The sequence below is a fragment of the Phasianus colchicus genome, chromosome 27, assembly GCF_987193195.1.
Source record: "Phasianus colchicus chromosome 27, bPhaCol1.hap1.1, whole genome shotgun sequence".
NCBI lineage: Eukaryota > Metazoa > Chordata > Aves > Galliformes > Phasianidae > Phasianus > Phasianus colchicus.
In genome coordinates, this window is record NC_143462.1 from 3878047 (window position 1) to 3887700 (window position 9654).

Consider the following 9654-nt stretch of genomic DNA (forward strand, 5'->3'; position numbering starts at 1 on the left):
ATAGCTTTGTGTGGATGTGGGCTGAGGGTGTCCAGGTGGTCGTGGGGTGGATGGGGAGAGGTGAGCACACAGCCTGGGGATGGATGGATGGCTGCAGCCCTTGCCAACTGTGGTGACAGAGCCATGCACCTGCAGCTGTGAGTACACAGAGGGATGGAGGAGGTGCAGCTGGGGGTCTCCCCATCCCAAATTTGTAAGCTCCATGGTGTCAGCCCTGTGTAGGGGCTCCTGGTGGTGGGGAGCCTGGGCTGGTTGGTGGCTGCTTTTCCTCCTGACACAAGTTATGCCCCCACATCAAACAGGGGTCAGGGACAGTTTGCTGGGGCTGCTCACACCCCCCCCCCAACCTCCCCAGCCGCATCCTGCACCGAGCAGCCAGCGGAGAAAAAGCCCTTGTTGTCCATCCCACGCACAACACAGCGGCACAAAGCCGCTTTTCCCCTAACCACTGCTCTCCGTCTGACCTCCCCGTGCCTCTCTGAGATTTTTGGCCTCCCGGCCGCATTCCGATGTCGCGACTCTCTGCCTCTCCCCGTGTATCGCCTCGCTGGCATCGCTAGGTGGCACGAGTCAGTCGCGCAGAGCCAGAGCTGCGCAGGAACGGCCGGAGCTCGGGATGGGAAAAACGCAGCTCAGCCCGGAGAGGCTTTGTGCCAAAATCTCTTTTGCAGCCTCATTTTGGGACGGTGTTTCCCATTCCTCCCCAAATCCCGGAGCGCTCAGCTGGAGGATGGAGGGATTTGGGGATGATTTGCAAGGGGTGGTTTGGTTTGAACGTAGGCTTGCGTTTTGGGTGTGCTCAGAGGGCACATGTCATGGTTTTATGTTTTTTTGGTTTTCAGTATTCCATCATAACATCATGTAATGCGCTGGGTTTGGATGTGGCATTGCTGTGTAGTTTGGGGGTTTGTGATTGCTTCAGGGGATTTCTATTTTTTGGAGGGGGGAGGCAGAAGATGAGGTGAAGTACAGCCCTCCTGCATCACTCCATCACTTGGTGCTGAGCACTGAGCTGAAACACCTTCATCTTTCACTGCAGCTTTAGGCAGGAGGTACCAATTGTGTCCTCCTTATTAATGAACTTAAAGCCAAGGTGGACACTATTGCCAATCTCATTTGTCCATTTAAATATCATTTCGAGCCCACCTTTGCTTGGACCTCTTGCAATTCTGCCCAAAGCAGGAAATCAAGGAGCAGGATGTGCAGGGGCACTGCTGTGTGTAGCTCAGCTTGACAGCTGTTTGCTTGCACCATGTTGCTCCAAGTCCTGGAACTTGTATCGTGCTGTGGCTTTGCTGTTCGAGATGCTCTGGTGGCAAGGAGCAGCTGCAGGCAGCAGCAGGAAGGCAGCAGCTGTCACATCCCACTCCCTAATGGTGTTCCCTATTGAGCATGCTGTATAACCTTTCTGTTGCTTGTGCCGTGGTATTATCAGGCCAGAAACCTGAGTGAGAGACAGATGATGCAAAATCAATCTCTGGAGCCCCTGAAAAAGAGAAGATTGGTACCAAATGTTGTAGTAGCAACAAAAGGAACACTTCCTTCCTCAAACTCTCTGCCTTTGAGGATTCCTCTTGGGATGGAGAGGAGCTGCTGTGATGTGAGCATGAGCTGCTCTGTGCTCTGGGAGGCAAAGAGCTGAGCTGTCCCCTGCGGCTGATGCTCAGGAGGCATCAGGCACCGGTGTTATTTTCATCAGAGCACAATTAGAAAGGATGGCTAATGATCTAATTGTTCCTCTCATGCCAGCCCTAAGAGAAGATAACCCTCTGGTGCTAATCCAGGCTTCCAAGTCTTGCTCTGACAAGTTATCCCTTCTAATGCTGCCTAATCTTTGTCAACCAGTAATGGTAAAAGGATGTTCCCTGTGCCTACGTTGGGAGCACAGCACAGAGCATCTGAGACTGAATTTCCATCACTCCAAACTCTCCTGGATGGTCCAGGATTTGTGGCAGGGTTTGAGCCATCCCCTGTCCCACAGCACTGCTTAGAGCTTACAGCCTCCCCTGAAGCCTTCTCTGTGCTGAAAAGCAAAGGCAGAGCTGCATGGCACTTTTCAGACATCCTCTGAAGGGGAGGAGGCATATGAACTGTTTGGTGCCTGAGGAATGAGATTAAACCTGATAGGAATCGCATTGCAGGATACAGGCTTCTATCTGCTGCTGATGGGATGTTTATTTTCAGCCAGGCACATGTTTCCTCTGGGAAGGAATTAGCCCCATCATAATCTCTAAACCTGATGCTTCCCAGCAAGGCTGGGAGCTCTGTGAGCAGCTCTGGATGCAGGAGGGGTGGTGGTGCAGGAGCAGACCTGTGATATTAGCTACACAATCTTTCATCTTGCAATAACCACGCTTATTATAAGAGTCCCTGTTGCCTAGAGGCTCCCAGATGTGAGGGTGTGCTGTGTTTTGTTCCCTGCAGGGATGGGGACACAAATGTGGGTTGCAGAGGGCATGGCTGTATGCTGGTTTGGGGCTGGTCCTTGCCTGAGGGGTCTGACAGAGGCATCGTGTGCAGGTGGTTGAATGCTTATCCCTAGAAAGCATCCTCTGAGACCTGCAGATGTCAGGCACAAACGCTTATAGACAACAATATTGTGAACCTTTTCCCCCTGACTCAGTGCCTTGAGACCCCTAAACTGGAAGCATCGTTTGCAGGTTGTTACCCAGCTGTATTTTTTTCTGTTCTCAATTAGGGAGCAAGGTGGTGAAATGGTTTCTTTTGTGGAAGCCTCACTTCTCCAACACCCCCCTCACCCCCCCCTTTCAGCACCTTTACATGGTAATAGCAGTGCTGGAGCTGACCTTTCCATAAAGAGAAAAACCAGAGGGAAAGCAGCTCCATCTGCTCCCTTCCCTGAAGCAGGAGGAGAGCGGATGCCTCCAGAGAGCATCTGGGAGTGAATGGGAGAGCCACAGCCCAGGGTTAATCATCCAGGCTGGGCACTGACAGAGCAGCTCTATGCACGTAAGAGCTCTTCAGGAGAAGCGTAATTTCTCTGCATGTGCACCACTCACAAGAAGAAAACAGCTCCCCGGAGCTGGTTGCAATAACAGGATTGTCTTCTGAAGAGAAATCAGAAAGCCACAGGGCTTTGGAAGGGGCAGTCAGAGGCTTTTAATGTTTGCCTTCCTTCTAAAATAAAGATATGTTTACCACTTCCCTCCTTTTCCCTCACCCATGCTAAACAGGTGTTGCTGAGCAAAAGGCAACCACCCCAAACTAATTACAGGTTTGGATGCAATGAGGCTGGAGGCACTGAGGAGGGCATTGAGAGCAGCTGGGTGGTGCCAGGGTGCAAAGGCTGCAGGGTCAGCATTGAGCCAGGCAGCAGCTTGCCATGCTTTGAGTGCAGTACTGATGGGATGAGGAGCTGAACTCCTGCAGGGTGAGCATTGGGAAACCCAAATAGTGTGGGATTCAGCCCATGGGTGGTGCTCCCAACTGCACCTATTGCTTTGGCTCGCTGAGGAGGCACCGTGGGAGTGCTGGTGTGATGGAAAAAGTGGAAATTGAAGATGAGAAATAGCAAAGGGAAGACCAGAAGCAACGGGTAGGGATGAAGGCAAGTGTTGCTAATGTTTGGCGAGGTCTCTGGGGTTATGCTGGGATTGGGGATGATTAATGTGCCTGAAGACTCCTCTCTCTGTGGTCTGCTGGCTGGGTGATCTGTCACTGCCTCATGACGGACTGCCCGGCTCCCACGCGTTGCCGTGTTAAGGTGGGTTATTGATGGCCCTCCTCACAAACCGTTCCTCCTAATTACTTTTGGCCCTGGGAACAGCTGCCAGGGATGGATGGAGAGGGCTGCGCTGCAGTGTAGGGGATGTCAGGAGGAGCTGAAGCTCATGACCTGCTGTGGTGTGAGGACAGTGGTTCCGGAGCCACTGGGACACATCTTGGAGGTGTTTAGTGATGGAATGATGGTGCGTGGTCAGATGCTGCCAATCCGATTGGATGCAGAAGTGTATTTGAAGTTCTTTATAAGCCTGGTATCAACATACATGGAGCACAACACTGCTGATGGGTTTGTTTCCCACGCCAGAGCCTTTGGCCGTGATGGGCAGAGATGCTGAGGGTCTGGTTCTGCCCTTTCGCCCTCTATTTGCTTGCTTTGCACCGAGTTCAGCTGAGCTGAGTAAAAGCTTCTGCTGCTTTGATTGACTCCCAGATCAATTAAAGCAGCATGCGGACAGATGGAGGGCTCAGATCCGGAGTTCTGCCCCAGCCTCCTTCCTTCTTTCTCTGGGGGCCTTTCAGGTTAATTGCCCTTACATCTCACTGCCTTTTCCTGCTGGCCCTGAAGGACTCTGCCTAATGTTGTCTTACGTGGCCGCTGCCACGATGAACCCAGCCTGGGAGAGAATTGATTTGCTCCATCAGGCAGCAGCTGCAGTTGCTGCCACTGTTTAATTCTCAGTTCAAGCCCCGTGGAGAATGCAAACGGCTCCGCTCCTCGGCCAATTTACAGCTGCTGACAAGCTGCTAAACAACATCTCTGTTAGGTGCACGTGCCAGTCCGTGGGCTCCTCTCCGGGTGACAGCATGATGCACAGGTAAGGAGTGTGGATGCTGCTGCTGTTTCTAATGAGGCTGAGCGCTCTGGGCCATCCTGAGCTCTGGCTCTGCTCTGCAGCCCTGTCTGCATTCAGAGGGTGCATCGTGATGCCTTCAACCATCTTTTGGAGCGGCCTGATGGATGGAAGTGAGCAGGAGATGAAGCTGGGACTGCCAGCACTGGCTGCCCCTGGGCAATGCTGATGGATGGAGGCAGTGGTGGTGGAGCACGTGGAACCTGTGTTATACCTCCGAGCACATGGGAATAGACATGAGCCTGCAAGAACAGGAGTTGAGCAAAACTGCTTGAAACTTGGCAGATTTGGGTTGTTCTGATTGGAATTTGGGGCTGTAAGTGGTGCCCTGAAGATGCTCAGCTTGATGCCCTGTAGTGACTCAAGGGATGGAGGGGCAGGAGGTGCTGAACCCATGTTAGGGCTGGATATCTGCATTTTGGGCATTCCAGCCCTGTTGCACAGCACCCTGTTGCTCTAGACCTGGCACTTTTAGCCATCCCCACCCACACCGTTTGGGTAAATTATCCCTTGAATAATGACAAATCAATTCAGTGCCACTTCCAAGGAGAATGATCTGGCCTACCTTTCCCAGAAAGCAATAAACCTGTATGCTCTCGCTGCCAAAAATCAGCTGCAGCAATGCAGACAAAGCAAGGAGTAAGCCAACCGTACAGACAGCAAGTTAATGAATTATCCTCTTTCAACTGGAGGCACTCAGAGGCAGCATAAATGAAACCTACCCAGAAATATGGTTGGTTTTATTGAGCTATTCTACCTCTTTGCCTCCTTTTCCCTTAAGGTGGGGAGGTGCAGGGGTCTCCTCCACATCTGCATGTGGGCTCTGATGAGTGCTGGTGGCACGGGGGCATCTATTATGGAGTGGCATCGTTTGTGTTGACAGCATTGATGGGACACTCCATCAAGCAATTAAGAAAAAAAAATAAAGTCCAACTCGTTCTGAAATACAAAGGCAGCAGCCAGCATAAATTAATGCGTGTAGTTCTTAAGTGTTTACTATAGGGCTGTTTTCTTCTGCCATCCCATGGGAGATAATTAAGAAAGAGGCTCTTTCTCTGTCACCGTTTGCTATCAGGATATCTCGCCGTATCCCCTTAACTCCAGAGAACCTCCTTGGAAGTGACAGATGATCAATTTGCTGTATTGAGAAGAGGAGGTTTCTATCTTTTCCATTTGAAGTTTAGGCATTATTATTTCCCTGGGCGGATTGATTCATATTTGCTTGGTTTCATTAGCTGAAAAGTGCAGTCTATGACCAAATTAGCAGCGAGCTTTCAGTGATCAAGAAGGATGGAGCAGTTTGTTCTTATCAGTAATTGATCACGGAGCTATTAATGGATGCAAATGTATTTGTTCACTCTGCTTTGATAAATAACGGCTAGCTGTTCCCTGTGATATGATTTGTGCTCACATTTCCTCTTTGCTGTACAGTCCCCAGGCCATGGGCTGAAGCATCTGGCTAACAAGAGACGGATCTTCTGCTTAATTTTCTTTTGCTATCAGTTATTGATGGGCAAAACTTCCCCAGCTGATTCATCCTGCTGCTTTGCTCCAACTTTCAGCAAGCTGTGGTTTCTGTGGTCAGAGAGCTGCTTCCCATTCTGTTGTGTGGGTCGGTTTTCACTCTGGGATAAACCTTTAGGAGCTGCTCCTGCATCTCCTGCACCCCATGCTGCAGTGTGGGCACCCAGCCTGTGTCTTTGGTCCCAATGTTGATTCCTTGGTGGAAAACCTTGCTGGATGTGGCTCTGCATCCCTATCTGCTTCACTAATGCTTCCTAAAACCTCTGAGAAAGACACAAAGGACGTTTCAAGGATCAGAAGCACGGGTGATGCTTGGAGCTGTGCATCTCACTCAGAAGCCTTGGGATGACTTGGGGAGCTGCTGCAATGCAGAGCAATGTGCTTTTGCCCCCCTCCGACTGCCTTTTATCAGCTCTTTGAAGCAGTTTGTCCCTGGCAGATGCAGCTCAGCTCTCAGCCCGATGGGGCTTTGGTCTCTGGTGGGGCTCCCAGCACTGCTGTGATGTGCAAATCACCAGGGATGGGAAGAGGCACTCCGTGAGGACACCTTGCCTCCTTTCGCTCCATATAAATCTCGATAATGTTTTTTTCCCTCTTCATTATGGTAATGGCATCATTTTTGTGCATGGCAATTCTCAGACACAAATAGCACTAAATCACCTTCCTCTTCTATGGTAACTACACTAATATTATTAATACTCTGCATTCATAAAACAATTTTCAGCATCTCAACGCGCTCTGCACACATTAATTTAGCCTTGCAACCTTCCGCTGGGAGAATTGCCAGTATGAGTCACATTTTATAGCAGGGTAGAGGGTAGCAGTGGAGAGGAGAACCAAGTTATCTCCGTATTTACACCAGCACAGACTGAGGATAAGTGCACTCGGGCTGACGGCAGATGCACTTGTACAGGGTTTGACTCACACTGGGGGGAAGGACTCTCCTCGAGGTCGCTCAGTGAATCATTTGTAGAGCCATAAATAGAGGCTGAAGACTTCTCAGCAGCCCTGGCTCCATGCACGAGGCATGTTCCCCAGCCAAGGGGCTGTGCTCGTGTCTGAGATGGAAAACGAGAGCAGGGATGGCTGCAGGGAGCAAGGCATTGCATGGCACGAAGGCTGGGAGCTCATCGGGGTGGAGAAGGGGAGGAAAATGACCTTCAGTCCTTTGGCTTGGTGAGATTTGGGTGGGAGATCCGCTGGCAACCCTTGTCCCTTAGGGTGAGTCCACCTCCAGGTGTGACTGCATGGGGAGTTATCATTGGCAGGGTTAAATCTTGAAGCAGAACAGCTGAGGCATCAGATGAATGCGAAAAATCCTGCTGGCTCTCAGGATATTTTTTTTAATTACAGTCTTCTGCCACTTTTTAATTTGAAGCATCAAAGACAAAGAGAAAAATGCGAATCTGGTCTGTACCTGCAGCGGAAGGCCGTCTGTCTGTCATCTCAGCTCCTTTGCTGGGGACAAATAAACCCTCTCTGCTTTGTTCTGCGCTGGTGTTTTGTTCCGTGCATTAATTTCTTTTCTAAAATTAAAAAAAATAAAAATAAAAAAAAAAATCCCCGAGATTTGGCACATTGCAGAAGGGGGGGGGAAACGCTGCTTAGGGGATTAAAAAGAAAATCACTCCTTTCTTTCAAATAAATTACAAAGCAGGCTTACTGCTTTGTACCTGAGAAACCTGTAGGAAAATAGCAGTTTATTTTTAGTGCCAGATTGGACAGAGAGATGAAATGATTGAGTCTTCTTCAAAAGCCCCCGAAAGAGGAAGCGGTGCCAAGGAAGTGAGGCTGAGCAGCGTTGTTGTTTGTTGGGTTTTTTTTGTTTTTTTTTTTTTTTGTCTGAATTGCTTTGACATTCAGCTTTGTTTTGTTCTCAGTCCTGATCAGAGGCTGAGAGCATTGCACCCCTCTGGGAGGATGGGAAGGGGGGGACCACTGGTTGCACCGACGCGAGCAGCCCTGAGCATCACTTCTCCCTGCATGGCCCTGCCTGTGTGCAATTGCATCTGTCTGTAATTGCAATGACTTTCGCTCTACCGAAGCTCAAACCATCTCCAGGCTTTGCTTTCTCTCAATTTTAGGAAAACAAAAACAAAAAAAAACCCACCCAGGTGAGTGCTAACACCCCTTTGTATGCAGAAGGTGTCAGAGCGAGCCTTGCAGGTGGGGCTCTCCATTCTTTTATTGCTGCCGTCTCCATCCATCGCTCCCTTATCAGTACAGCAGTGATCCATGCACTCATCAGAGCTGCGTGCCCAAGTGCCAGCATCCATTGGAAGTGCTGTGCCAACCTCTGCTAGAAGTCTCTTATTTTCTCTCCCTTTGTTTCCTCCTTCCTTTTTTATTACCACGGTGATGATGGTTCTTGCTCCCAGTGGAGTGATGGAGAATATTGGCCATTTGTGCTGCATTATGGCACCGTGTCCCCATGAGCAGCGACTGAGTTCCAGCATTGCCTGACTCTTGCAAAAGTGACCAAGAGCTGCATTCAGTGCTGAGGACTTTTCTGGCAATGAAACAGATTGTGTTTGAAGTGGATGGGTCCATAACATCCATCCTGCAGCTGCTGCTCGTGTTATCTGGGAGGAATCTGGGGATGGATTTGGGCTCCTTTGGAGCTTCACAACAGGGCTGTGCTTGAAATCTATGTGGTGATGCTCACGGTGGCAGAGGGAATAACCTAGTGTTCACAGGGGGTCAAAGCTGTAGTGGGTGTAATGGTCTTTGTAGCAATGTGCTGTGAGGCACTTCCTGGGCTTTAACCAGCTGGAAAAGGTTATATGGAGTAGATGCATTCCTTTCAGGATTAAATTAAGTATCCAAGTGAGTTTGTTTCCTTGCCTGAGCCCCCTCTGCCTGCAGGGCTGCCCCTCTGCAGCATAAGGATATGGGTTGGTGCAGCGCTGAGGCTCCAAGCTGGTGTCTCATCATCTTCCTTGCTTTCTGCCTCCTTCCGCAGGCAATCTTGGGGTCATTTTAGAACTTACATGGCTACAAATTCCCATTTGAACTCTTTTTCACCTGGGAAGCCTTCACCCTGAATCTCCTGCCATCACCCACGAGGCTCGACAGCAGCATCTGCATCTCCTGTCTGACAAAGCTCAGCGTTTGGTTGGGGCTGGTGTGTGCACAGCAGCTCCGTGTCACGGTGTCTGTGAGTTATTACAGATGCTAAACACCGAGTGCTTCCTAACAGCTCAACACCTCAGCCCTCCTGGCCATCAAAATCACCACGTTTGCTTCTGACTGAGCCGAATCATCTCAGAAGAAATGATGGAGACAAAGGAGAAAAAAAAACAAAAACAAAACAGAGAAGCATAAAAACCACTCACGTAGCACCACACCTCTGCTTCACCCCTTCTCCTTTCATCTCTTGGCTGATCTGTTTTGATCACTCTGAGCCCTTGTTGAAGTTTCTTTGAATCCCTTTCACTGGGATCCCATTGAATTAAGGGCCCACTGGTGTTGCAGCTGCTGGTGGGGAGGAGGGATGCTGCGCTCTGCCCTAAAGCGGTGCAAAATCTGCTCCACG

At 50.0% G+C, this 9654-nt stretch overlaps 1 long non-coding RNA gene across 1 annotated transcript; it reads left to right on the plus strand.

Moving 5' to 3' along the window:
- The first annotated feature begins 2836 nt into the window (after positions 1-2836).
- On the plus strand, positions 2837-5573 carry LOC149914819 (uncharacterized). Its single transcript, XR_016460083.1, has 2 exons — positions 2837-4559; positions 4640-5573. It is a non-coding gene; the product is annotated as an uncharacterized LOC149914819 (long non-coding RNA).
- Positions 5574-9654: the final 4081 nt, after the last annotated feature.